Source organism: Schistocerca piceifrons, unplaced genomic scaffold (genome assembly GCF_021461385.2).
Source record: "Schistocerca piceifrons isolate TAMUIC-IGC-003096 unplaced genomic scaffold, iqSchPice1.1 HiC_scaffold_315, whole genome shotgun sequence".
In the NCBI taxonomy this organism is placed as follows: domain Eukaryota; kingdom Metazoa; phylum Arthropoda; class Insecta; order Orthoptera; family Acrididae; genus Schistocerca; species Schistocerca piceifrons.
This window is the reverse complement of record NW_025728532.1, coordinates 1-24,385: the sequence shown is the minus strand read 5'-3', so window position 1 is coordinate 24,385 and position 24,385 is coordinate 1. Positions and strand designations below refer to the sequence as shown.

The following is a 24,385-nucleotide window of genomic DNA, read 5'->3' as shown; positions in this document are numbered from 1 at the left end:
GCCTGACAGTTACAGCTACGATACTTTAGTGGTTACGGAAAGCCCAGGTTCGAAACCTGGTCACGGCACGAAAACGTCTCTTGACGCTGTCTCCTTAACTGCGACAGCTACAGACAAGTGGCGTCGCTACCATACGGCGGGCACGGCTTTTTCTTGCTGTGGATGGCCTAAAGAGACGCTTCCAGTGGGAGAGCAGTGGAAATACATGGCACGGCGATTGCCAAGATACTTCCATTTCGAAGTGATCTTTGTAGTACAAACGAAACGTTTTGCGGCTGCTGCTCCAACGGTAACGTGGCCGAGCGGTCTAAGGCGCTGGTTTTAGGCACCAGTCTCTTCGGAGGCGTGGGTTCGAATCCCACCGTTGCCACTTTTTACGTCTCATTTTTGTGCCGTTGCGGTGTGTTCTCGTGGGGTAGGACGCAGCTCTTGTGACGCGCGTGTTGTGTAGGTAGCGTGGCCGAGCGGTCTAAGGCGCTGGTTTCAGGCACCATTCTCTTCGGAGGCGTGGGTTCCAATCCCACTCCTGCCAAACGTGTAATGTTTCCTGTGTCGAAGGCAGGTGCACTCATTGCCCGCAAAGGAAACAGCACAACAAGGCGTGAGCGTCTGCTTGGTGAATTGCCGTAGAACAGTGCGTGGTGCAACGACAGGATTTGTAGGCACCTTTTGCTCTCATCATTGCTGGCGTCCGTCTCCCCGAAATGCGTCCGGGGCACGCCGTTCTATAACGCGAGAGAGCGGATTTTTTACAGTTGTCGTCAGTTAACCGTGGGTGGCTGCTGCGTTCGCTGGAAAGAGCACTGCCGTCGTTATCCGGTGTGGTCTAGTGGCTAGGATACCTGGCTCTCACCCAGGAGGCCCGGGTTCGATTCCCGGTACCGGAATCGCGCGTTTTTGTTGCTCCTCTTATGCGACTTGTCTCGACTTTGCTCGACTGACGCTACGCTGACGCGTGCAGAAAGCTACGTTAAGTATGATTCACGGCAACACCTGACGGCGAGAGAGATGAAGCGTCTATCCACTTGTTATCCAGCCACATACCTGTAGTCAAGAGGCTTGGGGGACTGCAAGACATTGCCACGGAGGTGAATGCAGCTAACCACTGTAGTTAGTGTCCTGACAGCGCAGGCACGTTCATTTGCTCGTATACATGTGATGGAGACCGTGTCTCACACTGCTGTGGCGTACACCTTGGCCTAGGCTCTGCTGTGTATCGCCACTTGCATTACAGGCAGCTGCTTTCGCGGGCGCGTCCGTGGCCGTGATCGTCTAGTGGTTAGGACATTGCGTTGTGGCCGCAATAACCCAGGTTCGAATCCTGGTCACGGCAATTTTGAAAGTTTTGCCTTGCTGCCGTTGCAATGACGAGTACTCGAAATGACAGTACTCTCTTGATTTTTTCACTCGTGTTCCGCAGGCCGCAGTTTGCCCTACCACTTCATCCCCAACACGTAATGTCGCCTCCTAGAGCGCAGACGTCCGCTGCTCTCTGTAGTCGAAAAGGGCAGTTGTTTGAAGTGCGATGGATGAGCAGCCAGTCCCAGCAGAACCGGAAGCTGTGGCGTGCACTGTTTGTACAAATGCTAGGAACACTGGCGCACCAAGCAGCGCATGTAGCGTGGCCGAGCGCTTTAAGGCGCTGGTTTAAGGCACCAGACTCTCTGTAGGCGCGGTTTCGAATCCCGTAGCTGCCGGGGGCTTTGCTGTGATCGCGTTAAGCTGCCGCTTTTTCTTCAAGTGTAACCTCCTTGAGCTCACATATGTTTGATACATGGAGCATTCTAGCTCCGCCTGACAGTTACAGCTACGATACTTTAGTGGTTACGGAAAGCCCAGGTTCGAAACCTGGTCACGGCACGAAAACGTCTCTTGACGCTGTCTCCTTAACTGCGACAGCTACAGACAAGTGGCGTCGCTACCATACGGCGGGCACGGCTTTTTCTTGCTGTGGATGGCCTAAAGAGACGCTTCCAGTGGGAGAGCAGTGGAAATACATGGCACGGCGATTGCCAAGATACTTCCATTTCGAAGTGATCTTTGTAGTACAAACGAAACGTTTTGCGGCTGCTGCTCCAACGGTAACGTGGCCGAGCGGTCTAAGGCGCTGGTTTTAGGCACCAGTCTCTTCGGAGGCGTGGGTTCGAATCCCACCGTTGCCACTTTTTACGTCTCATTTTTGTGCCGTTGCGGTGTGTTCTCGTGGGGTAGGACGCAGCTCTTGTGACGCGTGTGTTGTGTAGGTAGCGTGGCCGAGCGGTCTAAGGCGCTGGTTTCAGGCACCATTCTCTTCGGAGGCGTGGGTTCCAATCCCACTCCTGCCAAACGTGTAATGTTTCCTGTGTCGAAGGCAGGTGCACTCATTGCCCGCAAAGGAAACAGCACAACAAGGCGTGAGCGTCTGCTTGGTGAATTGCCGTAGAACAGTGCGTGGTGCAACGACAGGATTTGTAGGCACCTTTTGCTCTCATCATTGCTGGCGTCCGTCTCCCCGAAATGCGTCCGGGGCACGCCGTTCTATAACGCGAGAGAGCGGATTTTTTACAGTTGTCGTCAGTTAACCGTGGGTGGCTGCTGCGTTCGCTGGAAAGAGCACTGCCGTCGTTATCCGGTGTGGTCTAGTGGCTAGGATACCTGGCTCTCACCCAGGAGGCCCGGGTTCGATTCCCGGTACCGGAATCGCGCGTTTTTGTTGCTCCTCTTATGCGACTTGTCTCGACTTTGCTCGACTGACGCTACGCTGACGCGTGCAGAAAGCTACGTTAAGTATGATTCACGGCAACACCTGACGGCGAGAGAGATGAAGCGTCTATCCACTTGTTATCCAGCCACATACCTGTAGTCAAGAGGCTTGGGGGACTGCAAGACATTGCCACGGAGGTGAATGCAGCTAACCACTGTAGTTAGTGTCCTGACAGCGCAGGCACGTTCATTTGCTCGTATACATGTGATGGAGACCGTGTCTCACACTGCTGTGGCGTACACCTTGGCCTAGGCTCTGCTGTGTATCGCCACTTGCATTACAGGCAGCTGCTTTCGCGGGCGCGTCCGTGGCCGTGATCGTCTAGTGGTTAGGACATTGCGTTGTGGCCGCAATAACCCAGGTTCGAATCCTGGTCACGGCAATTTTGAAAGTTTTGCCTTGCTGCCGTTGCAATGACGAGTACTCGAAATGACAGTACTCTCTTGATTTTTTCACTCGTGTTCCGCAGGCCGCAGTTTGCCCTACCACTTCATCCCCAACACGTAATGTCGCCTCCTAGAGCGCAGACGTCCGCTGCTCTCTGTAGTCGAAAAGGGCAGTTGTTTGAAGTGCGATGGATGAGCAGCCAGTCCCAGCAGAACCGGAAGCTGTGGCGTGCACTGTTTGTACAAATGCTAGGAACACTGGCGCACCAAGCAGCGCATGTAGCGTGGCCGAGCGCTTTAAGGCGCTGGTTTAAGGCACCAGACTCTCTGTAGGCGCGGTTTCGAATCCCGTAGCTGCCGGGGGCTTTGCTGTGATCGCGTTAAGCTGCCGCTTTTTCTTCAAGTGTAACCTCCTTGAGCTCACATATGTTTGATACATGGAGCATTCTAGCTCCGCCTGACAGTTACAGCTACGATACTTTAGTGGTTACGGAAAGCCCAGGTTCGAAACCTGGTCACGGCACGAAAACGTCTCTTGACGCTGTCTCCTTAACTGCGACAGCTACAGACAAGTGGCGTCGCTACCATACGGCGGGCACGGCTTTTTCTTGCTGTGGATGGCCTAAAGAGACGCTTCCAGTGGGAGAGCAGTGGAAATACATGGCACGGCGATTGCCAAGATACTTCCATTTCGAAGTGATCTTTGTAGTACAAACGAAACGTTTTGCGGCTGCTGCTCCAACGGTAACGTGGCCGAGCGGTCTAAGGCGCTGGTTTTAGGCACCAGTCTCTTCGGAGGCGTGGGTTCGAATCCCACCGTTGCCACTTTTTACGTCTCATTTTTGTGCCGTTGCGGTGTGTTCTCGTGGGGTAGGACGCAGCTCTTGTGACGCGCGTGTTGTGTAGGTAGCGTGGCCGAGCGGTCTAAGGCGCTGGTTTCAGGCACCATTCTCTTCGGAGGCGTGGGTTCCAATCCCACTCCTGCCAAACGTGTAATGTTTCCTGTGTCGAAGGCAGGTGCACTCATTGCCCGCAAAGGAAACAGCACAACAAGGCGTGAGCGTCTGCTTGGTGAATTGCCGTAGAACAGTGCGTGGTGCAACGACAGGATTTGTAGGCACCTTTTGCTCTCATCATTGCTGGCGTCCGTCTCCCCGAAATGCGTCCGGGGCACGCCGTTCTATAACGCGAGAGAGCGGATTTTTTACAGTTGTCGTCAGTTAACCGTGGGTGGCTGCTGCGTTCGCTGGAAAGAGCACTGCCGTCGTTATCCGGTGTGGTCTAGTGGCTAGGATACCTGGCTCTCACCCAGGAGGCCCGGGTTCGATTCCCGGTACCGGAATCGCGCGTTTTTGTTGCTCCTCTTATGCGACTTGTCTCGACTTTGCTCGACTGACGCTACGCTGACGCGTGCAGAAAGCTACGTTAAGTATGATTCACGGCAACACCTGACGGCGAGAGAGATGAAGCGTCTATCCACTTGTTATCCAGCCACATACCTGTAGTCAAGAGGCTTGGGGGACTGCAAGACATTGCCACGGAGGTGAATGCAGCTAACCACTGTAGTTAGTGTCCTGACAGCGCAGGCACGTTCATTTGCTCGTATACATGTGATGGAGACCGTGTCTCACACTGCTGTGGCGTACACCTTGGCCTAGGCTCTGCTGTGTATCGCCACTTGCATTACAGGCAGCTGCTTTCGCGGGCGCGTCCGTGGCCGTGATCGTCTAGTGGTTAGGACATTGCGTTGTGGCCGCAATAACCCAGGTTCGAATCCTGGTCACGGCAATTTTGAAAGTTTTGCCTTGCTGCCGTTGCAATGACGAGTACTCGAAATGACAGTACTCTCTTGATTTTTTCACTCGTGTTCCGCAGGCCGCAGTTTGCCCTACCACTTCATCCCCAACACGTAATGTCGCCTCCTAGAGCGCAGACGTCCGCTGCTCTCTGTAGTCGAAAAGGGCAGTTGTTTGAAGTGCGATGGATGAGCAGCCAGTCCCAGCAGAACCGGAAGCTGTGGCGTGCACTGTTTGTACAAATGCTAGGAACACTGGCGCACCAAGCAGCGCATGTAGCGTGGCCGAGCGCTTTAAGGCGCTGGTTTAAGGCACCAGACTCTCTGTAGGCGCGGTTTCGAATCCCGTAGCTGCCGGGGGCTTTGCTGTGATCGCGTTAAGCTGCCGCTTTTTCTTCAAGTGTAACCTCCTTGAGCTCACATATGTTTGATACATGGAGCATTCTAGCTCCGCCTGACAGTTACAGCTACGATACTTTAGTGGTTACGGAAAGCCCAGGTTCGAAACCTGGTCACGGCACGAAAACGTCTCTTGACGCTGTCTCCTTAACTGCGACAGCTACAGACAAGTGGCGTCGCTACCATACGGCGGGCACGGCTTTTTCTTGCTGTGGATGGCCTAAAGAGACGCTTCCAGTGGGAGAGCAGTGGAAATACATGGCACGGCGATTGCCAAGATACTTCCATTTCGAAGTGATCTTTGTAGTACAAACGAAACGTTTTGCGGCTGCTGCTCCAACGGTAACGTGGCCGAGCGGTCTAAGGCGCTGGTTTTAGGCACCAGTCTCTTCGGAGGCGTGGGTTCGAATCCCACCGTTGCCACTTTTTACGTCTCATTTTTGTGCCGTTGCGGTGTGTTCTCGTGGGGTAGGACGCAGCTCTTGTGACGCGCGTGTTGTGTAGGTAGCGTGGCCGAGCGGTCTAAGGCGCTGGTTTCAGGCACCATTCTCTTCGGAGGCGTGGGTTCCAATCCCACTCCTGCCAAACGTGTAATGTTTCCTGTGTCGAAGGCAGGTGCACTCATTGCCCGCAAAGGAAACAGCACAACAAGGCGTGAGCGTCTGCTTGGTGAATTGCCGTAGAACAGTGCGTGGTGCAACGACAGGATTTGTAGGCACCTTTTGCTCTCATCATTGCTGGCGTCCGTCTCCCCGAAATGCGTCCGGGGCACGCCGTTCTATAACGCGAGAGAGCGGATTTTTTACAGTTGTCGTCAGTTAACCGTGGGTGGCTGCTGCGTTCGCTGGAAAGAGCACTGCCGTCGTTATCCGGTGTGGTCTAGTGGCTAGGATACCTGGCTCTCACCCAGGAGGCCCGGGTTCGATTCCCGGTACCGGAATCGCGCGTTTTTGTTGCTCCTCTTATGCGACTTGTCTCGACTTTGCTCGACTGACGCTACGCTGACGCGTGCAGAAAGCTACGTTAAGTATGATTCACGGCAACACCTGACGGCGAGAGAGATGAAGCGTCTATCCACTTGTTATCCAGCCACATACCTGTAGTCAAGAGGCTTGGGGGACTGCAAGACATTGCCACGGAGGTGAATGCAGCTAACCACTGTAGTTAGTGTCCTGACAGCGCAGGCACGTTCATTTGCTCGTATACATGTGATGGAGACCGTGTCTCACACTGCTGTGGCGTACACCTTGGCCTAGGCTCTGCTGTGTATCGCCACTTGCATTACAGGCAGCTGCTTTCGCGGGCGCGTCCGTGGCCGTGATCGTCTAGTGGTTAGGACATTGCGTTGTGGCCGCAATAACCCAGGTTCGAATCCTGGTCACGGCAATTTTGAAAGTTTTGCCTTGCTGCCGTTGCAATGACGAGTACTCGAAATGACAGTACTCTCTTGATTTTTTCACTCGTGTTCCGCAGGCCGCAGTTTGCCCTACCACTTCATCCCCAACACGTAATGTCGCCTCCTAGAGCGCAGACGTCCGCTGCTCTCTGTAGTCGAAAAGGGCAGTTGTTTGAAGTGCGATGGATGAGCAGCCAGTCCCAGCAGAACCGGAAGCTGTGGCGTGCACTGTTTGTACAAATGCTAGGAACACTGGCGCACCAAGCAGCGCATGTAGCGTGGCCGAGCGCTTTAAGGCGCTGGTTTAAGGCACCAGACTCTCTGTAGGCGCGGTTTCGAATCCCGTAGCTGCCGGGGGCTTTGCTGTGATCGCGTTAAGCTGCCGCTTTTTCTTCAAGTGTAACCTCCTTGAGCTCACATATGTTTGATACATGGAGCATTCTAGCTCCGCCTGACAGTTACAGCTACGATACTTTAGTGGTTACGGAAAGCCCAGGTTCGAAACCTGGTCACGGCACGAAAACGTCTCTTGACGCTGTCTCCTTAACTGCGACAGCTACAGACAAGTGGCGTCGCTACCATACGGCGGGCACGGCTTTTTCTTGCTGTGGATGGCCTAAAGAGACGCTTCCAGTGGGAGAGCAGTGGAAATACATGGCACGGCGATTGCCAAGATACTTCCATTTCGAAGTGATCTTTGTAGTACAAACGAAACGTTTTGCGGCTGCTGCTCCAACGGTAACGTGGCCGAGCGGTCTAAGGCGCTGGTTTTAGGCACCAGTCTCTTCGGAGGCGTGGGTTCGAATCCCACCGTTGCCACTTTTTACGTCTCATTTTTGTGCCGTTGCGGTGTGTTCTCGTGGGGTAGGACGCAGCTCTTGTGACGCGCGTGTTGTGTAGGTAGCGTGGCCGAGCGGTCTAAGGCGCTGGTTTCAGGCACCATTCTCTTCGGAGGCGTGGGTTCCAATCCCACTCCTGCCAAACGTGTAATGTTTCCTGTGTCGAAGGCAGGTGCACTCATTGCCCGCAAAGGAAACAGCACAACAAGGCGTGAGCGTCTGCTTGGTGAATTGCCGTAGAACAGTGCGTGGTGCAACGACAGGATTTGTAGGCACCTTTTGCTCTCATCATTGCTGGCGTCCGTCTCCCCGAAATGCGTCCGGGGCACGCCGTTCTATAACGCGAGAGAGCGGATTTTTTACAGTTGTCGTCAGTTAACCGTGGGTGGCTGCTGCGTTCGCTGGAAAGAGCACTGCCGTCGTTATCCGGTGTGGTCTAGTGGCTAGGATACCTGGCTCTCACCCAGGAGGCCCGGGTTCGATTCCCGGTACCGGAATCGCGCGTTTTTGTTGCTCCTCTTATGCGACTTGTCTCGACTTTGCTCGACTGACGCTACGCTGACGCGTGCAGAAAGCTACGTTAAGTATGATTCACGGCAACACCTGACGGCGAGAGAGATGAAGCGTCTATCCACTTGTTATCCAGCCACATACCTGTAGTCAAGAGGCTTGGGGGACTGCAAGACATTGCCACGGAGGTGAATGCAGCTAACCACTGTAGTTAGTGTCCTGACAGCGCAGGCACGTTCATTTGCTCGTATACATGTGATGGAGACCGTGTCTCACACTGCTGTGGCGTACACCTTGGCCTAGGCTCTGCTGTGTATCGCCACTTGCATTACAGGCAGCTGCTTTCGCGGGCGCGTCCGTGGCCGTGATCGTCTAGTGGTTAGGACATTGCGTTGTGGCCGCAATAACCCAGGTTCGAATCCTGGTCACGGCAATTTTGAAAGTTTTGCCTTGCTGCCGTTGCAATGACGAGTACTCGAAATGACAGTACTCTCTTGATTTTTTCACTCGTGTTCCGCAGGCCGCAGTTTGCCCTACCACTTCATCCCCAACACGTAATGTCGCCTCCTAGAGCGCAGACGTCCGCTGCTCTCTGTAGTCGAAAAGGGCAGTTGTTTGAAGTGCGATGGATGAGCAGCCAGTCCCAGCAGAACCGGAAGCTGTGGCGTGCACTGTTTGTACAAATGCTAGGAACACTGGCGCACCAAGCAGCGCATGTAGCGTGGCCGAGCGCTTTAAGGCGCTGGTTTAAGGCACCAGACTCTCTGTAGGCGCGGTTTCGAATCCCGTAGCTGCCGGGGGCTTTGCTGTGATCGCGTTAAGCTGCCGCTTTTTCTTCAAGTGTAACCTCCTTGAGCTCACATATGTTTGATACATGGAGCATTCTAGCTCCGCCTGACAGTTACAGCTACGATACTTTAGTGGTTACGGAAAGCCCAGGTTCGAAACCTGGTCACGGCACGAAAACGTCTCTTGACGCTGTCTCCTTAACTGCGACAGCTACAGACAAGTGGCGTCGCTACCATACGGCGGGCACGGCTTTTTCTTGCTGTGGATGGCCTAAAGAGACGCTTCCAGTGGGAGAGCAGTGGAAATACATGGCACGGCGATTGCCAAGATACTTCCATTTCGAAGTGATCTTTGTAGTACAAACGAAACGTTTTGCGGCTGCTGCTCCAACGGTAACGTGGCCGAGCGGTCTAAGGCGCTGGTTTTAGGCACCAGTCTCTTCGGAGGCGTGGGTTCGAATCCCACCGTTGCCACTTTTTACGTCTCATTTTTGTGCCGTTGCGGTGTGTTCTCGTGGGGTAGGACGCAGCTCTTGTGACGCGCGTGTTGTGTAGGTAGCGTGGCCGAGCGGTCTAAGGCGCTGGTTTCAGGCACCATTCTCTTCGGAGGCGTGGGTTCCAATCCCACTCCTGCCAAACGTGTAATGTTTCCTGTGTCGAAGGCAGGTGCACTCATTGCCCGCAAAGGAAACAGCACAACAAGGCGTGAGCGTCTGCTTGGTGAATTGCCGTAGAACAGTGCGTGGTGCAACGACAGGATTTGTAGGCACCTTTTGCTCTCATCATTGCTGGCGTCCGTCTCCCCGAAATGCGTCCGGGGCACGCCGTTCTATAACGCGAGAGAGCGGATTTTTTACAGTTGTCGTCAGTTAACCGTGGGTGGCTGCTGCGTTCGCTGGAAAGAGCACTGCCGTCGTTATCCGGTGTGGTCTAGTGGCTAGGATACCTGGCTCTCACCCAGGAGGCCCGGGTTCGATTCCCGGTACCGGAATCGCGCGTTTTTGTTGCTCCTCTTATGCGACTTGTCTCGACTTTGCTCGACTGACGCTACGCTGACGCGTGCAGAAAGCTACGTTAAGTATGATTCACGGCAACACCTGACGGCGAGAGAGATGAAGCGTCTATCCACTTGTTATCCAGCCACATACCTGTAGTCAAGAGGCTTGGGGGACTGCAAGACATTGCCACGGAGGTGAATGCAGCTAACCACTGTAGTTAGTGTCCTGACAGCGCAGGCACGTTCATTTGCTCGTATACATGTGATGGAGACCGTGTCTCACACTGCTGTGGCGTACACCTTGGCCTAGGCTCTGCTGTGTATCGCCACTTGCATTACAGGCAGCTGCTTTCGCGGGCGCGTCCGTGGCCGTGATCGTCTAGTGGTTAGGACATTGCGTTGTGGCCGCAATAACCCAGGTTCGAATCCTGGTCACGGCAATTTTGAAAGTTTTGCCTTGCTGCCGTTGCAATGACGAGTACTCGAAATGACAGTACTCTCTTGATTTTTTCACTCGTGTTCCGCAGGCCGCAGTTTGCCCTACCACTTCATCCCCAACACGTAATGTCGCCTCCTAGAGCGCAGACGTCCGCTGCTCTCTGTAGTCGAAAAGGGCAGTTGTTTGAAGTGCGATGGATGAGCAGCCAGTCCCAGCAGAACCGGAAGCTGTGGCGTGCACTGTTTGTACAAATGCTAGGAACACTGGCGCACCAAGCAGCGCATGTAGCGTGGCCGAGCGCTTTAAGGCGCTGGTTTAAGGCACCAGACTCTCTGTAGGCGCGGTTTCGAATCCCGTAGCTGCCGGGGGCTTTGCTGTGATCGCGTTAAGCTGCCGCTTTTTCTTCAAGTGTAACCTCCTTGAGCTCACATATGTTTGATACATGGAGCATTCTAGCTCCGCCTGACAGTTACAGCTACGATACTTTAGTGGTTACGGAAAGCCCAGGTTCGAAACCTGGTCACGGCACGAAAACGTCTCTTGACGCTGTCTCCTTAACTGCGACAGCTACAGACAAGTGGCGTCGCTACCATACGGCGGGCACGGCTTTTTCTTGCTGTGGATGGCCTAAAGAGACGCTTCCAGTGGGAGAGCAGTGGAAATACATGGCACGGCGATTGCCAAGATACTTCCATTTCGAAGTGATCTTTGTAGTACAAACGAAACGTTTTGCGGCTGCTGCTCCAACGGTAACGTGGCCGAGCGGTCTAAGGCGCTGGTTTTAGGCACCAGTCTCTTCGGAGGCGTGGGTTCGAATCCCACCGTTGCCACTTTTTACGTCTCATTTTTGTGCCGTTGCGGTGTGTTCTCGTGGGGTAGGACGCAGCTCTTGTGACGCGCGTGTTGTGTAGGTAGCGTGGCCGAGCGGTCTAAGGCGCTGGTTTCAGGCACCATTCTCTTCGGAGGCGTGGGTTCCAATCCCACTCCTGCCAAACGTGTAATGTTTCCTGTGTCGAAGGCAGGTGCACTCATTGCCCGCAAAGGAAACAGCACAACAAGGCGTGAGCGTCTGCTTGGTGAATTGCCGTAGAACAGTGCGTGGTGCAACGACAGGATTTGTAGGCACCTTTTGCTCTCATCATTGCTGGCGTCCGTCTCCCCGAAATGCGTCCGGGGCACGCCGTTCTATAACGCGAGAGAGCGGATTTTTTACAGTTGTCGTCAGTTAACCGTGGGTGGCTGCTGCGTTCGCTGGAAAGAGCACTGCCGTCGTTATCCGGTGTGGTCTAGTGGCTAGGATACCTGGCTCTCACCCAGGAGGCCCGGGTTCGATTCCCGGTACCGGAATCGCGCGTTTTTGTTGCTCCTCTTATGCGACTTGTCTCGACTTTGCTCGACTGACGCTACGCTGACGCGTGCAGAAAGCTACGTTAAGTATGATTCACGGCAACACCTGACGGCGAGAGAGATGAAGCGTCTATCCACTTGTTATCCAGCCACATACCTGTAGTCAAGAGGCTTGGGGGACTGCAAGACATTGCCACGGAGGTGAATGCAGCTAACCACTGTAGTTAGTGTCCTGACAGCGCAGGCACGTTCATTTGCTCGTATACATGTGATGGAGACCGTGTCTCACACTGCTGTGGCGTACACCTTGGCCTAGGCTCTGCTGTGTATCGCCACTTGCATTACAGGCAGCTGCTTTCGCGGGCGCGTCCGTGGCCGTGATCGTCTAGTGGTTAGGACATTGCGTTGTGGCCGCAATAACCCAGGTTCGAATCCTGGTCACGGCAATTTTGAAAGTTTTGCCTTGCTGCCGTTGCAATGACGAGTACTCGAAATGACAGTACTCTCTTGATTTTTTCACTCGTGTTCCGCAGGCCGCAGTTTGCCCTACCACTTCATCCCCAACACGTAATGTCGCCTCCTAGAGCGCAGACGTCCGCTGCTCTCTGTAGTCGAAAAGGGCAGTTGTTTGAAGTGCGATGGATGAGCAGCCAGTCCCAGCAGAACCGGAAGCTGTGGCGTGCACTGTTTGTACAAATGCTAGGAACACTGGCGCACCAAGCAGCGCATGTAGCGTGGCCGAGCGCTTTAAGGCGCTGGTTTAAGGCACCAGACTCTCTGTAGGCGCGGTTTCGAATCCCGTAGCTGCCGGGGGCTTTGCTGTGATCGCGTTAAGCTGCCGCTTTTTCTTCAAGTGTAACCTCCTTGAGCTCACATATGTTTGATACATGGAGCATTCTAGCTCCGCCTGACAGTTACAGCTACGATACTTTAGTGGTTACGGAAAGCCCAGGTTCGAAACCTGGTCACGGCACGAAAACGTCTCTTGACGCTGTCTCCTTAACTGCGACAGCTACAGACAAGTGGCGTCGCTACCATACGGCGGGCACGGCTTTTTCTTGCTGTGGATGGCCTAAAGAGACGCTTCCAGTGGGAGAGCAGTGGAAATACATGGCACGGCGATTGCCAAGATACTTCCATTTCGAAGTGATCTTTGTAGTACAAACGAAACGTTTTGCGGCTGCTGCTCCAACGGTAACGTGGCCGAGCGGTCTAAGGCGCTGGTTTTAGGCACCAGTCTCTTCGGAGGCGTGGGTTCGAATCCCACCGTTGCCACTTTTTACGTCTCATTTTTGTGCCGTTGCGGTGTGTTCTCGTGGGGTAGGACGCAGCTCTTGTGACGCGCGTGTTGTGTAGGTAGCGTGGCCGAGCGGTCTAAGGCGCTGGTTTCAGGCACCATTCTCTTCGGAGGCGTGGGTTCCAATCCCACTCCTGCCAAACGTGTAATGTTTCCTGTGTCGAAGGCAGGTGCACTCATTGCCCGCAAAGGAAACAGCACAACAAGGCGTGAGCGTCTGCTTGGTGAATTGCCGTAGAACAGTGCGTGGTGCAACGACAGGATTTGTAGGCACCTTTTGCTCTCATCATTGCTGGCGTCCGTCTCCCCGAAATGCGTCCGGGGCACGCCGTTCTATAACGCGAGAGAGCGGATTTTTTACAGTTGTCGTCAGTTAACCGTGGGTGGCTGCTGCGTTCGCTGGAAAGAGCACTGCCGTCGTTATCCGGTGTGGTCTAGTGGCTAGGATACCTGGCTCTCACCCAGGAGGCCCGGGTTCGATTCCCGGTACCGGAATCGCGCGTTTTTGTTGCTCCTCTTATGCGACTTGTCTCGACTTTGCTCGACTGACGCTACGCTGACGCGTGCAGAAAGCTACGTTAAGTATGATTCACGGCAACACCTGACGGCGAGAGAGATGAAGCGTCTATCCACTTGTTATCCAGCCACATACCTGTAGTCAAGAGGCTTGGGGGACTGCAAGACATTGCCACGGAGGTGAATGCAGCTAACCACTGTAGTTAGTGTCCTGACAGCGCAGGCACGTTCATTTGCTCGTATACATGTGATGGAGACCGTGTCTCACACTGCTGTGGCGTACACCTTGGCCTAGGCTCTGCTGTGTATCGCCACTTGCATTACAGGCAGCTGCTTTCGCGGGCGCGTCCGTGGCCGTGATCGTCTAGTGGTTAGGACATTGCGTTGTGGCCGCAATAACCCAGGTTCGAATCCTGGTCACGGCAATTTTGAAAGTTTTGCCTTGCTGCCGTTGCAATGACGAGTACTCGAAATGACAGTACTCTCTTGATTTTTTCACTCGTGTTCCGCAGGCCGCAGTTTGCCCTACCACTTCATCCCCAACACGTAATGTCGCCTCCTAGAGCGCAGACGTCCGCTGCTCTCTGTAGTCGAAAAGGGCAGTTGTTTGAAGTGCGATGGATGAGCAGCCAGTCCCAGCAGAACCGGAAGCTGTGGCGTGCACTGTTTGTACAAATGCTAGGAACACTGGCGCACCAAGCAGCGCATGTAGCGTGGCCGAGCGCTTTAAGGCGCTGGTTTAAGGCACCAGACTCTCTGTAGGCGCGGTTTCGAATCCCGTAGCTGCCGGGGGCTTTGCTGTGATCGCGTTAAGCTGCCGCTTTTTCTTCAAGTGTAACCTCCTTGAGCTCACATATGTTTGATACATGGAGCATTCTAGCTCCGCCTGACAGTTACAGCTACGATACTTTAGTGGTTACGGAAAGCCCAGGTTCGAAACCTGGTCACGGCACGAAAACGTCTCTTGACGCTGTCTCCTTAACTGCGACAGCTACAGACAAGTGGCGTCGCTACCATACGGCGGGCACGGCTTTTTCTTGCTGTGGATGGCCTAAAGAGACGCTTCCAGTGGGAGAGCAGTGGAAATACATGGCACGGCGATTGCCAAGATACTTCCATTTCGAAGTGATCTTTGTAGTACAAACGAAACGTTTTGCGGCTGCTGCTCCAACGGTAACGTGGCCGAGCGGTCTAAGGCGCTGGTTTTAGGCACCAGTCTCTTCGGAGGCGTGGGTTCGAATCCCACCGTTGCCACTTTTTACGTCTCATTTTTGTGCCGTTGCGGTGTGTTCTCGTGGGGTAGGACGCAGCTCTTGTGACGCGCGTGTTGTGTAGGTAGCGTGGCCGAGCGGTCTAAGGCGCTGGTTTCAGGCACCATTCTCTTCGGAGGCGTGGGTTCCAATCCCACTCCTGCCAAACGTGTAATGTTTCCTGTGTCGAAGGCAGGTGCACTCATTGCCCGCAAAGGAAACAGCACAACAAGGCGTGAGCGTCTGCTTGGTGAATTGCCGTAGAACAGTGCGTGGTGCAACGACAGGATTTGTAGGCACCTTTTGCTCTCATCATTGCTGGCGTCCGTCTCCCCGAAATGCGTCCGGGGCACGCCGTTCTATAACGCGAGAGAGCGGATTTTTTACAGTTGTCGTCAGTTAACCGTGGGTGGCTGCTGCGTTCGCTGGAAAGAGCACTGCCGTCGTTATCCGGTGTGGTCTAGTGGCTAGGATACCTGGCTCTCACCCAGGAGGCCCGGGTTCGATTCCCGGTACCGGAATCGCGCGTTTTTGTTGCTCCTCTTATGCGACTTGTCTCGACTTTGCTCGACTGACGCTACGCTGACGCGTGCAGAAAGCTACGTTAAGTATGATTCACGGCAACACCTGACGGCGAGAGAGATGAAGCGTCTATCCACTTGTTATCCAGCCACATACCTGTAGTCAAGAGGCTTGGGGGACTGCAAGACATTGCCACGGAGGTGAATGCAGCTAACCACTGTAGTTAGTGTCCTGACAGCGCAGGCACGTTCATTTGCTCGTATACATGTGATGGAGACCGTGTCTCACACTGCTGTGGCGTACACCTTGGCCTAGGCTCTGCTGTGTATCGCCACTTGCATTACAGGCAGCTGCTTTCGCGGGCGCGTCCGTGGCCGTGATCGTCTAGTGGTTAGGACATTGCGTTGTGGCCGCAATAACCCAGGTTCGAATCCTGGTCACGGCAATTTTGAAAGTTTTGCCTTGCTGCCGTTGCAATGACGAGTACTCGAAATGACAGTACTCTCTTGATTTTTTCACTCGTGTTCCGCAGGCCGCAGTTTGCCCTACCACTTCATCCCCAACACGTAATGTCGCCTCCTAGAGCGCAGACGTCCGCTGCTCTCTGTAGTCGAAAAGGGCAGTTGTTTGAAGTGCGATGGATGAGCAGCCAGTCCCAGCAGAACCGGAAGCTGTGGCGTGCACTGTTTGTACAAATGCTAGGAACACTGGCGCACCAAGCAGCGCATGTAGCGTGGCCGAGCGCTTTAAGGCGCTGGTTTAAGGCACCAGACTCTCTGTAGGCGCGGTTTCGAATCCCGTAGCTGCCGGGGGCTTTGCTGTGATCGCGTTAAGCTGCCGCTTTTTCTTCAAGTGTAACCTCCTTGAGCTCACATATGTTTGATACATGGAGCATTCTAGCTCCGCCTGACAGTTACAGCTACGATACTTTAGTGGTTACGGAAAGCCCAGGTTCGAAACCTGGTCACGGCACGAAAACGTCTCTTGACGCTGTCTCCTTAACTGCGACAGCTACAGACAAGTGGCGTCGCTACCATACGGCGGGCACGGCTTTTTCTTGCTGTGGATGGCCTAAAGAGACGCTTCCAGTGGGAGAGCAGTGGAAATACATGGCACGGCGATTGCCAAGATACTTCCATTTCGAAGTGATCTTTGTAGTACAAACGAAACGTTTTGCGGCTGCTGCTCCAACGGTAACGTGGCCGAGCGGTCTAAGGCGCTGGTTTTAGGCACCAGTCTCTTCGGAGGCGTGGGTTCGAATCCCACCGTTGCCACTTTTTACGTCTCATTTTTGTGCCGTTGCGGTGTGTTCTCGTGGGGTAGGACGCAGCTCTTGTGACGCGCGTGTTGTGTAGGTAGCGTGGCCGAGCGGTCTAAGGCGCTGGTTTCAGGCACCATTCTCTTCGGAGGCGTGGGTTCCAATCCCACTCCTGCCAAACGTGTAATGTTTCCTGTGTCGAAGGCAGGTGCACTCATTGCCCGCAAAGGAAACAGCACAACAAGGCGTGAGCGTCTGCTTGGTGAATTGCCGTAGAACAGTGCGTGGTGCAACGACAGGATTTGTAGGCACCTTTTGCTCTCATCATTGCTGGCGTCCGTCTCCCCGAAATGCGTCCGGGGCACGCCGTTCTATAACGCGAGAGAGCGGATTTTTTACAGTTGTCGTCAGTTAACCGTGGGTGGCTGCTGCGTTCGCTGGAAAGAGCACTGCCGTCGTTATCCGGTGTGGTCTAGTGGCTAGGATACCTGGCTCTCACCCAGGAGGCCCGGGTTCGATTCCCGGTACCGGAATCGCGCGTTTTTGTTGCTCCTCTTATGCGACTTGTCTCGACTTTGCTCGACTGACGCTACGCTGACGCGTGCAGAAAGCTACGTTAAGTATGATTCACGGCAACACCTGACGGCGAGAGAGATGAAGCGTCTATCCACTTGTTATCCAGCCACATACCTGTAGTCAAGAGGCTTGGGGGACTGCAAGACATTGCCACGGAGGTGAATGCAGCTAACCACTGTAGTTAGTGTCCTGACAGCGCAGGCACGTTCATTTGCTCGTATACATGTGATGGAGACCGTGTCTCACACTGCTGTGGCGTACACCTTGGCCTAGGCTCTGCTGTGTATCGCCACTTGCATTACAGGCAGCTGCTTTCGCGGGCGCGTCCGTGGCCGTGATCGTCTAGTGGTTAGGACATTGCGTTGTGGCCGCAATAACCCAGGTTCGAATCCTGGTCACGGCAATTTTGAAAGTTTTGCCTTGCTGCCGTTGCAATGACGAGTACTCGAAATGACAGTACTCTCTTGATTTTTTCACTCGTGTTCCGCAGGCCGCAGTTTGCCCTACCACTTCATCCCCAACACGTAATGTCGCCTCCTAGAGCGCAGACGTCCGCTGCTCTCTGTAGTCGAAAAGGGCAGTTGTTTGAAGTGCGATGGATGAGCAGCCAGTCCCAGCAGAACCGGAAGCTGTGGCGTGCACTGTTTGTACAAATGCTAGGAACACTGGCGCACCAAGCAGCGCATGTAGCGTGGCCGAGCGCTTTAAGGCGCTGGTTTAAGGCACCAGACTCTCTGTAGGCGCGGTTTCGAATCCCGTAGCTGCCGGGGGCTTTGCTGTGATCGCGTTAAGCTGCCGCTTTTTCTTCAAGTGTAACCTCCTTGAGCTCACATATGTTTGATACATGGAGCATTCTAGCTCCGCCTGACAGTTACAGCTACGATACTTTAGTGGTTACGGAAAGCCCAGGTTCGAAACCTGGTCACGGCACGAAAACGTCTCTTGACGCTGTCTCCTTAACTGCGACAGCTACAGACAAGTGGCGTCGCTACCATACGGCGGGCACGGCTTTTTCTTGCTGTGGATGGCCTAAAGAGACGCTTCCAGTGGGAGAGCAGTGGAAATACATGGCACGGCGATTGCCAAGATACTTCCATTTCGAAGTGATCTTTGTAGTACAAACGAAACGTTTTGCGGCTGCTGCTCCAACGGTAACGTGGCCGAGCGGTCTAAGGCGCTGGTTTTAGGCACCAGTCTCTTCGGAGGCGTGGGTTCGAATCCCACCGTTGCCACTTTTTACGTCTCATTTTTGTGCCGTTGCGGTGTGTTCTCGTGGGGTAGGACGCAGCTCTTGTGACGCGCGTGTTGTGTAGGTAGCGTGGCCGAGCGGTCTAAGGCGCTGGTTTCAGGCACCATTCTCTTCGGAGGCGTGGGTTCCAATCCCACTCCTGCCAAACGTGTAATGTTTCCTGTGTCGAAGGCAGGTGCACTCATTGCCCGCAAAGGAAACAGCACAACAAGGCGTGAGCGTCTGCTTGGTGAATTGCCGTAGAACAGTGCGTGGTGCAACGACAGGATTTGTAGGCACCTTTTGCTCTCATCATTGCTGGCGTCCGTCTCCCCGAAATGCGTCCGGGGCACGCCGTTCTATAACGCGAGAGAGCGGATTTTTTACAGTTGTCGTCAGTTAACCGTGGGTGGCTGCTGCGTTCGCTGGAAAGAGCACTGCCGTCGTTATCCGGTGTGGTCTAGTGGCTAGGATACCTGGCTCTCACCCAGGAGGCCCGGGTTCGATTCCCGGTACCGGAATCGCGCGTTTTTGTTGCTCCTCTTATGCGACTTGTCTCGACTTTGCTCGACTGACGCTACGCTGACGCGTGCAGAAAGCTACGTTAAGTATGATTCACGGCAACACCTGACGGCGAGAGAGATGAAGCGTCTATCCACTTGTTATCCAGCCACATACCTGTAGTCAAGAGGCTTGGGGGACTGCAAGACATTGCCACGGAGGTGAATGCAGCTAACCACTGTAGTTAGTGTCCTGACAGCGCAGGCACGTTCATTTGCTCGTATACATGTGATGGAGACCGTGTCTCACACTGCTGTGGCGTACACCTTGGCCTAGGCTCTGCTGTGTATCGCCACTTGCATTACAGGCAGCTGCTTTCGCGGGCGCGTCCGTGGCCGTGATCGTCTAGTGTTAGGACATTGCGTTGTGGCCGCAATAACCCAGGTTCGAATCCTGGTCACGGCAATTTTGAAAGTTTTGCCTTGCTGCCGTTGCAATGACGAGTACTCGAAATGACAGTACTCTCTTGATTTTTTCACTCGTGTTCCGCAGGCCGCAGTTTGCCCTACCACTTCATCCCCAACACGTAATGTCGCCTCCTAGAGCGCAGACGTCCGCTGCTCTCTGTAGTCGAAAAGGGCAGTTGTTTGAAGTGCGATGGATGAGCAGCCAGTCCCAGCAGAACCGGAAGCTGTGGCGTGCACTGTTTGTACAAATGCTAGGAACACTGGCGCACCAAGCAGCGCATGTAGCGTGGCCGAGCGCTTTAAGGCGCTGGTTTAAGGCACCAGACTCTCTGTAGGCGCGGTTTCGAATCCCGTAGCTGCCGGGGGCTTTGCTGTGATCGCGTTAAGCTGCCGCTTTTTCTTCAAGTGTAACCTCCTTGAGCTCACATATGTTTGATACATGGAGCATTCTAGCTCCGCCTGACAGTTACAGCTACGATACTTTAGTGGTTACGGAAAGCCCAGGTTCGAAACCTGGTCACGGCACGAAAACGTCTCTTGACGCTGTCCTCCTTAACTGCGACAGCTACAGACAAGTGGCGTCGCTACCATACGGCGGGCACGGCTTTTTCTTGCTGTGGATGGCCTAAAGAGACGCTTCCAGTGGGAGAGCAGTGGAAATACATGGCACGGCGATTGCCAAGATACTTCCATTTCGAAGTGATCTTTGTAGTACAAACGAAACGTTTTGCGGCTGCTGCTCCAACGGTAACGTGGCCGAGCGGTCTAAGGCGCTGGTTTTAGGCACCAGTCTCTTCGGAGGCGTGGGTTCGAATCCCACCGTTGCCACTTTTTACGTCTCATTTTTGTGCCGTTGCGGTGTGTTCTCGTGGGGTAGGACGCAGCTCTTGTGACGCGCGTGTTGTGTAGGTAGCGTGGCCGAGCGGTCTAAGGCGCTGGTTTCAGGCACCATTCTCTTCGGAGGCGTGGGTTCCAATCCCACTCCTGCCAAACGTGTAATGTTTCCTGTGTCGAAGGCAGGTGCACTCATTGCCCGCAAAGGAAACAGCACAACAAGGCGTGAGCGTCTGCTTGGTGAATTGCCGTAGAACAGTGCGTGGTGCAACGACAGGATTTGTAGGCACCTTTTGCTCTCATCATTGCTGGCGTCCGTCTCCCCGAAATGCGTCCGGGGCACGCCGTTCTATAACGCGAGAGAGCGGATTTTTTACAGTTGTCGTCAGTTAACCGTGGGTGGCTGCTGCGTTCGCTGGAAAGAGCACTGCCGTCGTTATCCGGTGTGGTCTAGTGGCTAGGATACCTGGCTCTCACCCAGGAGGCCCGGGTTCGATTCCCGGTACCGGAATCGCGCGTTTTTGTTGCTCCTCTTATGCGACTTGTCTCGACTTTGCTCGACTGACGCTACGCTGACGCGTGCAGAAAGCTACGTTAAGTATGATTCACGGCAACACCTGACGGCGAGAGAGATGAAGCGTCTATCCACTTGTTATCCAGCCACATACCTGTAGTCAAGAGGCTTGGGGGACTGCAAGACATTGCCACGGAGGTGAATGCAGCTAACCACTGTAGTTAGTGTCCTGACAGCGCAGGCACGTTCATTTGCTCGTATACATGTGATGGAGACCGTGTCTCACACTGCTGTGGCGTACACCTTGGCCTAGGCTCTGCTGTGTATCGCCACTTGCATTACAGGCAGCTGCTTTCGCGGGCGCGTCCGTGGCCGTGATCGTCTAGTGGTTAGGACATTGCGTTGTGGCCGCAATAACCCAGGTTCGAATCCTGGTCACGGCAATTTTGAAAGTTTTGCCTTGCTGCCGTTGCAATGACGAGTACTCGAAATGACAGTACTCTCTTGATTTTTTCACTCGTGTTCCGCAGGCCGCAGTTTGCCCTACCACTTCATCCCCAACACGTAATGTCGCCTCCTAGAGCGCAGACGTCCGCTGCTCTCTGTAGTCGAAAAGGGCAGTTGTTTGAAGTGCGATGGATGAGCAGCCAGTCCCAGCAGAACCGGAAGCTGTGGCGTGCACTGTTTGTACAAATGCTAGGAACACTGGCGCACCAAGCAGCGCATGTAGCGTGGCCGAGCGCTTTAAGGCGCTGGTTTAAGGCACCAGACTCTCTGTAGGCGCGGTTTCGAATCCCGTAGCTGCCGGGGGCTTTGCTGTGATCGCGTTAAGCTGCCGCTTTTTCTTCAAGTGTAACCTCCTTGAGCTCACATATGTTTGATACATGGAGCATTCTAGCTCCGCCTGACAGTTACAGCTACGATACTTTAGTGGTTACGGAAAGCCCAGGTTCGAAACCTGGTCACGGCACGAAAACGTCTCTTGACGCTGTCTCCTTAACTGCGACAGCTACAGACAAGTGGCGTCGCTACCATACGGCGGGCACGGCTTTTTCTTGCTGTGGATGGCCTAAAGAGACGCTTCCAGTGGGAGAGCAGTGGAAATACATGGCACGGCGATTGCCAAGATACTTCCATTTCGAAGTGATCTTTGTAGTACAAACGAAACGTTTTGCGGCTGCTGCTCCAACGGTAACGTGGCCGAGCGGTCTAAGGCGCTGGTTTTAGGCACCAGTCTCTTCGGAGGCGTGGGTTCGAATCCACCGTTGCCACTTTTTACGTCTCATTTTTGTGCCGTTGCGGTGTGTTCTCGTGGGGTAGGACGCAGCTCTTGTGACGCGCGTGTTGTGTAGGTAGCGTGGCCGAGCGGTCTAAGGCGCTGGTTTCAGGCACCATTCTCTTCGGAGGCGTGGGTTCCAATCCCACTCCTGCCAAACGTGTAATGTTTCCTGTGTCGAAGGCAGGTGCACTCATTGCCCGCAAAGGAAACAGCACAACAAGGCGTGAGCGTCTGCTTGGTGAATTGCCGTAGAACAGTGCGTGGTGCAACGACAGGATTTGTAGGCACCTTTTGCTCTCATCATTGCTGCGTCCGTCTCCCCGAAATGCGTCCGGGGCACGCCGTTCTATAACGCGAGAGAGCGGATTTTTTACAGTTGTCGTCAGTTAACCGTGGGTGGCTGCTGCGTTCGCTGGAAAGAGCACTGCCGTCGTTATCCGGTGTGGTCTAGTGGCTAGGATACCTGGCTCTCACCCAGGAGGCCCGGGTTCGATTCCCGGTACCGGAATCGCGCGTTTTTGTTGCTCCTCTTATGCGACTTGTCTCGACTTTGCTCGACTGACGCTACGCTGACGCGTGCAGAAAGCTACGTTAAGTATGATTCACGGCAACACCTGACGGCGAGAGAGATGAAGCGTCTATCCACTTGTTATCCAGCCACATACCTGTAGTCAAGAGGCTTGGGGGACTGCAAGACATTGCCACGGAGGTGAATGCAGCTAACCACTGTAGTTAGTGTCCTGACAGCGCAGGCACGTTCATTTGCTCGTATACATGTGATGGAGACCGTGTCTCACACTGCTGTGGCGTACACCTTGGCCTAGGCTCTGCTGTGTATCGCCACTTGCATTACAGGCAGCTGCTTTCGCGGGCGCGTCCGTGGCCGTGATCGTCTAGTGGTTAGGACATTGCGTTGTGGCCGCAATAACCCAGGTTCGAATCCTGGTCACGGCAATTTTGAAAGTTTTGCCTTGCTGCCGTTGCAATGACGAGTACTCGAAATGACAGTACTCTCTTGATTTTTTCACTCGTGTTCCGCAGGCCGCAGTTTGCCCTACCACTTCATTCCCCAACACGTAATGTCGCCTCCTAGAGCGCAGACGTCCGCTGCTCTCTGTAGTCGAAAAGGGCAGTTGTTTGAAGTGCGATGGATGAGCAGCCAGTCCCAGCAGAACCGGAAGCTGTGGCGTGCACTGTTTGTACAAATGCTAGGAACACTGGCGCACCAAGCAGCGCATGTAGCGTGGCCGAGCGCTTTAAGGCGCTGGTTTAAGGCACCAGACTCTCTGTAGGCGCGGTTTCGAATCCCGTAGCTGCCGGGGGCTTTGCTGTGATCGCGTTAAGCTGCCGCTTTTTCTTCAAGTGTAACCTCCTTGAGCTCACATATGTTTGATACATGGAGCATTCTAGCTCCGCCTGACAGTTACAGCTACGATACTTTAGTGGTTACGGAAAGCCCAGGTTCGAAACCTGGTCACGGCACGAAAACGTCTCTTGACGCTGTCTCCTTAACTGCGACAGCTACAGACAAGTGGCGTCGCTACCATACGGCGGGCACGGCTTTTTCTTGCTGTGGATGGCCTAAAGAGACGCTTCCAGTGGGAGAGCAGTGGAAATACATGGCACGGCGATTGCCAAGATACTTCCATTTCGAAGTGATCTTTGTAGTACAAACGAAACGTTTTGCGGCTGCTGCTCCAACGGTAACGTGGCCGAGCGGTCTAAGGCGCTGGTTTTAGGCACCAGTCTCTTCGGAGGCGTGGGTTCGAATCCCACCGTTGCCACTTTTTACGTCTCATTTTTGTGCCGTTGCGGTGTGTTCTCGTGGGGTAGGACGCAGCTCTTGTGACGCGCGTGTTGTGTAGGTAGCGTGGCCGAGCGGTCTAAGGCGCTGGTTTCAGGCACCATTCTCTTCGGAGGCGTGGGTTCCAATCCCACTCCTGCCAAACGTGTAATGTTTCCTGTGTCGAAGGCAGGTGCACTCATTGCCCGCAAAGGAAACAGCACAACAAGGCGTGAGCGTCTGCTTGGTGAATTGCCGTAGAACAGTGCGTGGTGCAACGACAGGATTTGTAGGCACCTTTTGCTCTCATCATTGCTGGCGTCCGTCTCCCCGAAATGCGTCCGGGGCACGCCGTTCTATAACGCGAGAGAGCGGATTTTTTACAGTTGTCGTCAGTTAACCGTGGGTGGCTGCTGCGTTCGCTGGAAAGAGCACTGCCGTCGTTATCCGGTGTGGTCTAGTGGCTAGGATACCTGGCTCTCACCCAGGAGGCCCGGGTTCGATTCCCGGTACCGGAATCGCGCGTTTTTGTTGCTCCTCTTATGCGACTTGTCTCGACTTTGCTCGACTGACGCTACGCTGACGCGTGCAGAAAGCTACGTTAAGTATGATTCACGGCAACACCTGACGGCGAGAGAGATGAAGCGTCTATCCACTTGTTATCCAGCCACATACCTGTAGTCAAGAGGCTTGGGGGACTGCAAGACATTGCACGGAGGTG

General features: G+C 54.2%; 41 non-coding genes across 41 annotated transcripts; all 41 read left to right on the top strand.

The window, feature by feature from the left end:
- Positions 1–288: 288 nt before the first annotated feature.
- Positions 289–370, top strand: Trnal-uag. Its single transcript has one exon. It is a non-coding gene; the product is annotated as a tRNA-Leu (tRNA).
- A 445-nt stretch (positions 371–815) lies between these two features.
- Positions 816–887, top strand: Trnae-cuc. Its single transcript has one exon. It is a non-coding gene; the product is annotated as a tRNA-Glu (tRNA).
- A 374-nt stretch (positions 888–1,261) lies between these two features.
- Trnah-gug lies at positions 1,262–1,333 on the top strand. Its single transcript has one exon. It is a non-coding gene; the product is annotated as a tRNA-His (tRNA).
- Positions 1,334–2,080: 747 nt separating this feature from the next.
- Positions 2,081–2,162, top strand: Trnal-uag. Its single transcript has one exon. It is a non-coding gene; the product is annotated as a tRNA-Leu (tRNA).
- A 445-nt stretch (positions 2,163–2,607) lies between these two features.
- On the top strand, positions 2,608–2,679 carry Trnae-cuc. The gene has a single exon. It is a non-coding gene; the product is annotated as a tRNA-Glu (tRNA).
- Positions 2,680–3,053: 374 nt separating this feature from the next.
- Trnah-gug lies at positions 3,054–3,125 on the top strand. The gene has a single exon. It is a non-coding gene; the product is annotated as a tRNA-His (tRNA).
- Positions 3,126–3,872: 747 nt separating this feature from the next.
- Trnal-uag lies at positions 3,873–3,954 on the top strand. Its single transcript has one exon. It is a non-coding gene; the product is annotated as a tRNA-Leu (tRNA).
- A 445-nt stretch (positions 3,955–4,399) lies between these two features.
- Trnae-cuc lies at positions 4,400–4,471 on the top strand. The gene has a single exon. It is a non-coding gene; the product is annotated as a tRNA-Glu (tRNA).
- A 374-nt stretch (positions 4,472–4,845) lies between these two features.
- Trnah-gug lies at positions 4,846–4,917 on the top strand. Its single transcript has one exon. It is a non-coding gene; the product is annotated as a tRNA-His (tRNA).
- A 747-nt stretch (positions 4,918–5,664) lies between these two features.
- Positions 5,665–5,746, top strand: Trnal-uag. The gene has a single exon. It is a non-coding gene; the product is annotated as a tRNA-Leu (tRNA).
- A 445-nt stretch (positions 5,747–6,191) lies between these two features.
- Trnae-cuc lies at positions 6,192–6,263 on the top strand. Its single transcript has one exon. It is a non-coding gene; the product is annotated as a tRNA-Glu (tRNA).
- A 374-nt stretch (positions 6,264–6,637) lies between these two features.
- Positions 6,638–6,709, top strand: Trnah-gug. Its single transcript has one exon. It is a non-coding gene; the product is annotated as a tRNA-His (tRNA).
- Positions 6,710–7,456: 747 nt separating this feature from the next.
- Trnal-uag lies at positions 7,457–7,538 on the top strand. Its single transcript has one exon. It is a non-coding gene; the product is annotated as a tRNA-Leu (tRNA).
- A 445-nt stretch (positions 7,539–7,983) lies between these two features.
- Positions 7,984–8,055, top strand: Trnae-cuc. The gene has a single exon. It is a non-coding gene; the product is annotated as a tRNA-Glu (tRNA).
- Positions 8,056–8,429: 374 nt separating this feature from the next.
- Trnah-gug lies at positions 8,430–8,501 on the top strand. Its single transcript has one exon. It is a non-coding gene; the product is annotated as a tRNA-His (tRNA).
- A 747-nt stretch (positions 8,502–9,248) lies between these two features.
- On the top strand, positions 9,249–9,330 carry Trnal-uag. The gene has a single exon. It is a non-coding gene; the product is annotated as a tRNA-Leu (tRNA).
- Positions 9,331–9,775: 445 nt separating this feature from the next.
- Trnae-cuc lies at positions 9,776–9,847 on the top strand. Its single transcript has one exon. It is a non-coding gene; the product is annotated as a tRNA-Glu (tRNA).
- A 374-nt stretch (positions 9,848–10,221) lies between these two features.
- Trnah-gug lies at positions 10,222–10,293 on the top strand. The gene has a single exon. It is a non-coding gene; the product is annotated as a tRNA-His (tRNA).
- A 747-nt stretch (positions 10,294–11,040) lies between these two features.
- Trnal-uag lies at positions 11,041–11,122 on the top strand. Its single transcript has one exon. It is a non-coding gene; the product is annotated as a tRNA-Leu (tRNA).
- A 445-nt stretch (positions 11,123–11,567) lies between these two features.
- Trnae-cuc lies at positions 11,568–11,639 on the top strand. Its single transcript has one exon. It is a non-coding gene; the product is annotated as a tRNA-Glu (tRNA).
- Positions 11,640–12,013: 374 nt separating this feature from the next.
- On the top strand, positions 12,014–12,085 carry Trnah-gug. Its single transcript has one exon. It is a non-coding gene; the product is annotated as a tRNA-His (tRNA).
- Positions 12,086–12,832: 747 nt separating this feature from the next.
- Trnal-uag lies at positions 12,833–12,914 on the top strand. Its single transcript has one exon. It is a non-coding gene; the product is annotated as a tRNA-Leu (tRNA).
- Positions 12,915–13,359: 445 nt separating this feature from the next.
- Positions 13,360–13,431, top strand: Trnae-cuc. Its single transcript has one exon. It is a non-coding gene; the product is annotated as a tRNA-Glu (tRNA).
- A 374-nt stretch (positions 13,432–13,805) lies between these two features.
- On the top strand, positions 13,806–13,877 carry Trnah-gug. Its single transcript has one exon. It is a non-coding gene; the product is annotated as a tRNA-His (tRNA).
- A 747-nt stretch (positions 13,878–14,624) lies between these two features.
- Positions 14,625–14,706, top strand: Trnal-uag. The gene has a single exon. It is a non-coding gene; the product is annotated as a tRNA-Leu (tRNA).
- Positions 14,707–15,151: 445 nt separating this feature from the next.
- Positions 15,152–15,223, top strand: Trnae-cuc. The gene has a single exon. It is a non-coding gene; the product is annotated as a tRNA-Glu (tRNA).
- Positions 15,224–15,597: 374 nt separating this feature from the next.
- On the top strand, positions 15,598–15,669 carry Trnah-gug. The gene has a single exon. It is a non-coding gene; the product is annotated as a tRNA-His (tRNA).
- A 747-nt stretch (positions 15,670–16,416) lies between these two features.
- Trnal-uag lies at positions 16,417–16,498 on the top strand. The gene has a single exon. It is a non-coding gene; the product is annotated as a tRNA-Leu (tRNA).
- Positions 16,499–16,943: 445 nt separating this feature from the next.
- On the top strand, positions 16,944–17,015 carry Trnae-cuc. Its single transcript has one exon. It is a non-coding gene; the product is annotated as a tRNA-Glu (tRNA).
- Positions 17,016–17,389: 374 nt separating this feature from the next.
- Positions 17,390–17,461, top strand: Trnah-gug. Its single transcript has one exon. It is a non-coding gene; the product is annotated as a tRNA-His (tRNA).
- A 747-nt stretch (positions 17,462–18,208) lies between these two features.
- Trnal-uag lies at positions 18,209–18,290 on the top strand. The gene has a single exon. It is a non-coding gene; the product is annotated as a tRNA-Leu (tRNA).
- Positions 18,291–18,735: 445 nt separating this feature from the next.
- On the top strand, positions 18,736–18,807 carry Trnae-cuc. Its single transcript has one exon. It is a non-coding gene; the product is annotated as a tRNA-Glu (tRNA).
- Positions 18,808–19,181: 374 nt separating this feature from the next.
- On the top strand, positions 19,182–19,252 carry Trnah-gug. Its single transcript has one exon. It is a non-coding gene; the product is annotated as a tRNA-His (tRNA).
- A 748-nt stretch (positions 19,253–20,000) lies between these two features.
- Trnal-uag lies at positions 20,001–20,082 on the top strand. Its single transcript has one exon. It is a non-coding gene; the product is annotated as a tRNA-Leu (tRNA).
- A 445-nt stretch (positions 20,083–20,527) lies between these two features.
- Positions 20,528–20,599, top strand: Trnae-cuc. The gene has a single exon. It is a non-coding gene; the product is annotated as a tRNA-Glu (tRNA).
- A 374-nt stretch (positions 20,600–20,973) lies between these two features.
- Positions 20,974–21,045, top strand: Trnah-gug. Its single transcript has one exon. It is a non-coding gene; the product is annotated as a tRNA-His (tRNA).
- A 747-nt stretch (positions 21,046–21,792) lies between these two features.
- Trnal-uag lies at positions 21,793–21,873 on the top strand. The gene has a single exon. It is a non-coding gene; the product is annotated as a tRNA-Leu (tRNA).
- Positions 21,874–22,317: 444 nt separating this feature from the next.
- Trnae-cuc lies at positions 22,318–22,389 on the top strand. Its single transcript has one exon. It is a non-coding gene; the product is annotated as a tRNA-Glu (tRNA).
- A 374-nt stretch (positions 22,390–22,763) lies between these two features.
- Trnah-gug lies at positions 22,764–22,835 on the top strand. The gene has a single exon. It is a non-coding gene; the product is annotated as a tRNA-His (tRNA).
- Positions 22,836–23,583: 748 nt separating this feature from the next.
- Trnal-uag lies at positions 23,584–23,665 on the top strand. The gene has a single exon. It is a non-coding gene; the product is annotated as a tRNA-Leu (tRNA).
- Positions 23,666–24,110: 445 nt separating this feature from the next.
- Trnae-cuc lies at positions 24,111–24,182 on the top strand. Its single transcript has one exon. It is a non-coding gene; the product is annotated as a tRNA-Glu (tRNA).
- The last annotated feature ends 203 nt before the right edge of the window (positions 24,183–24,385 follow it).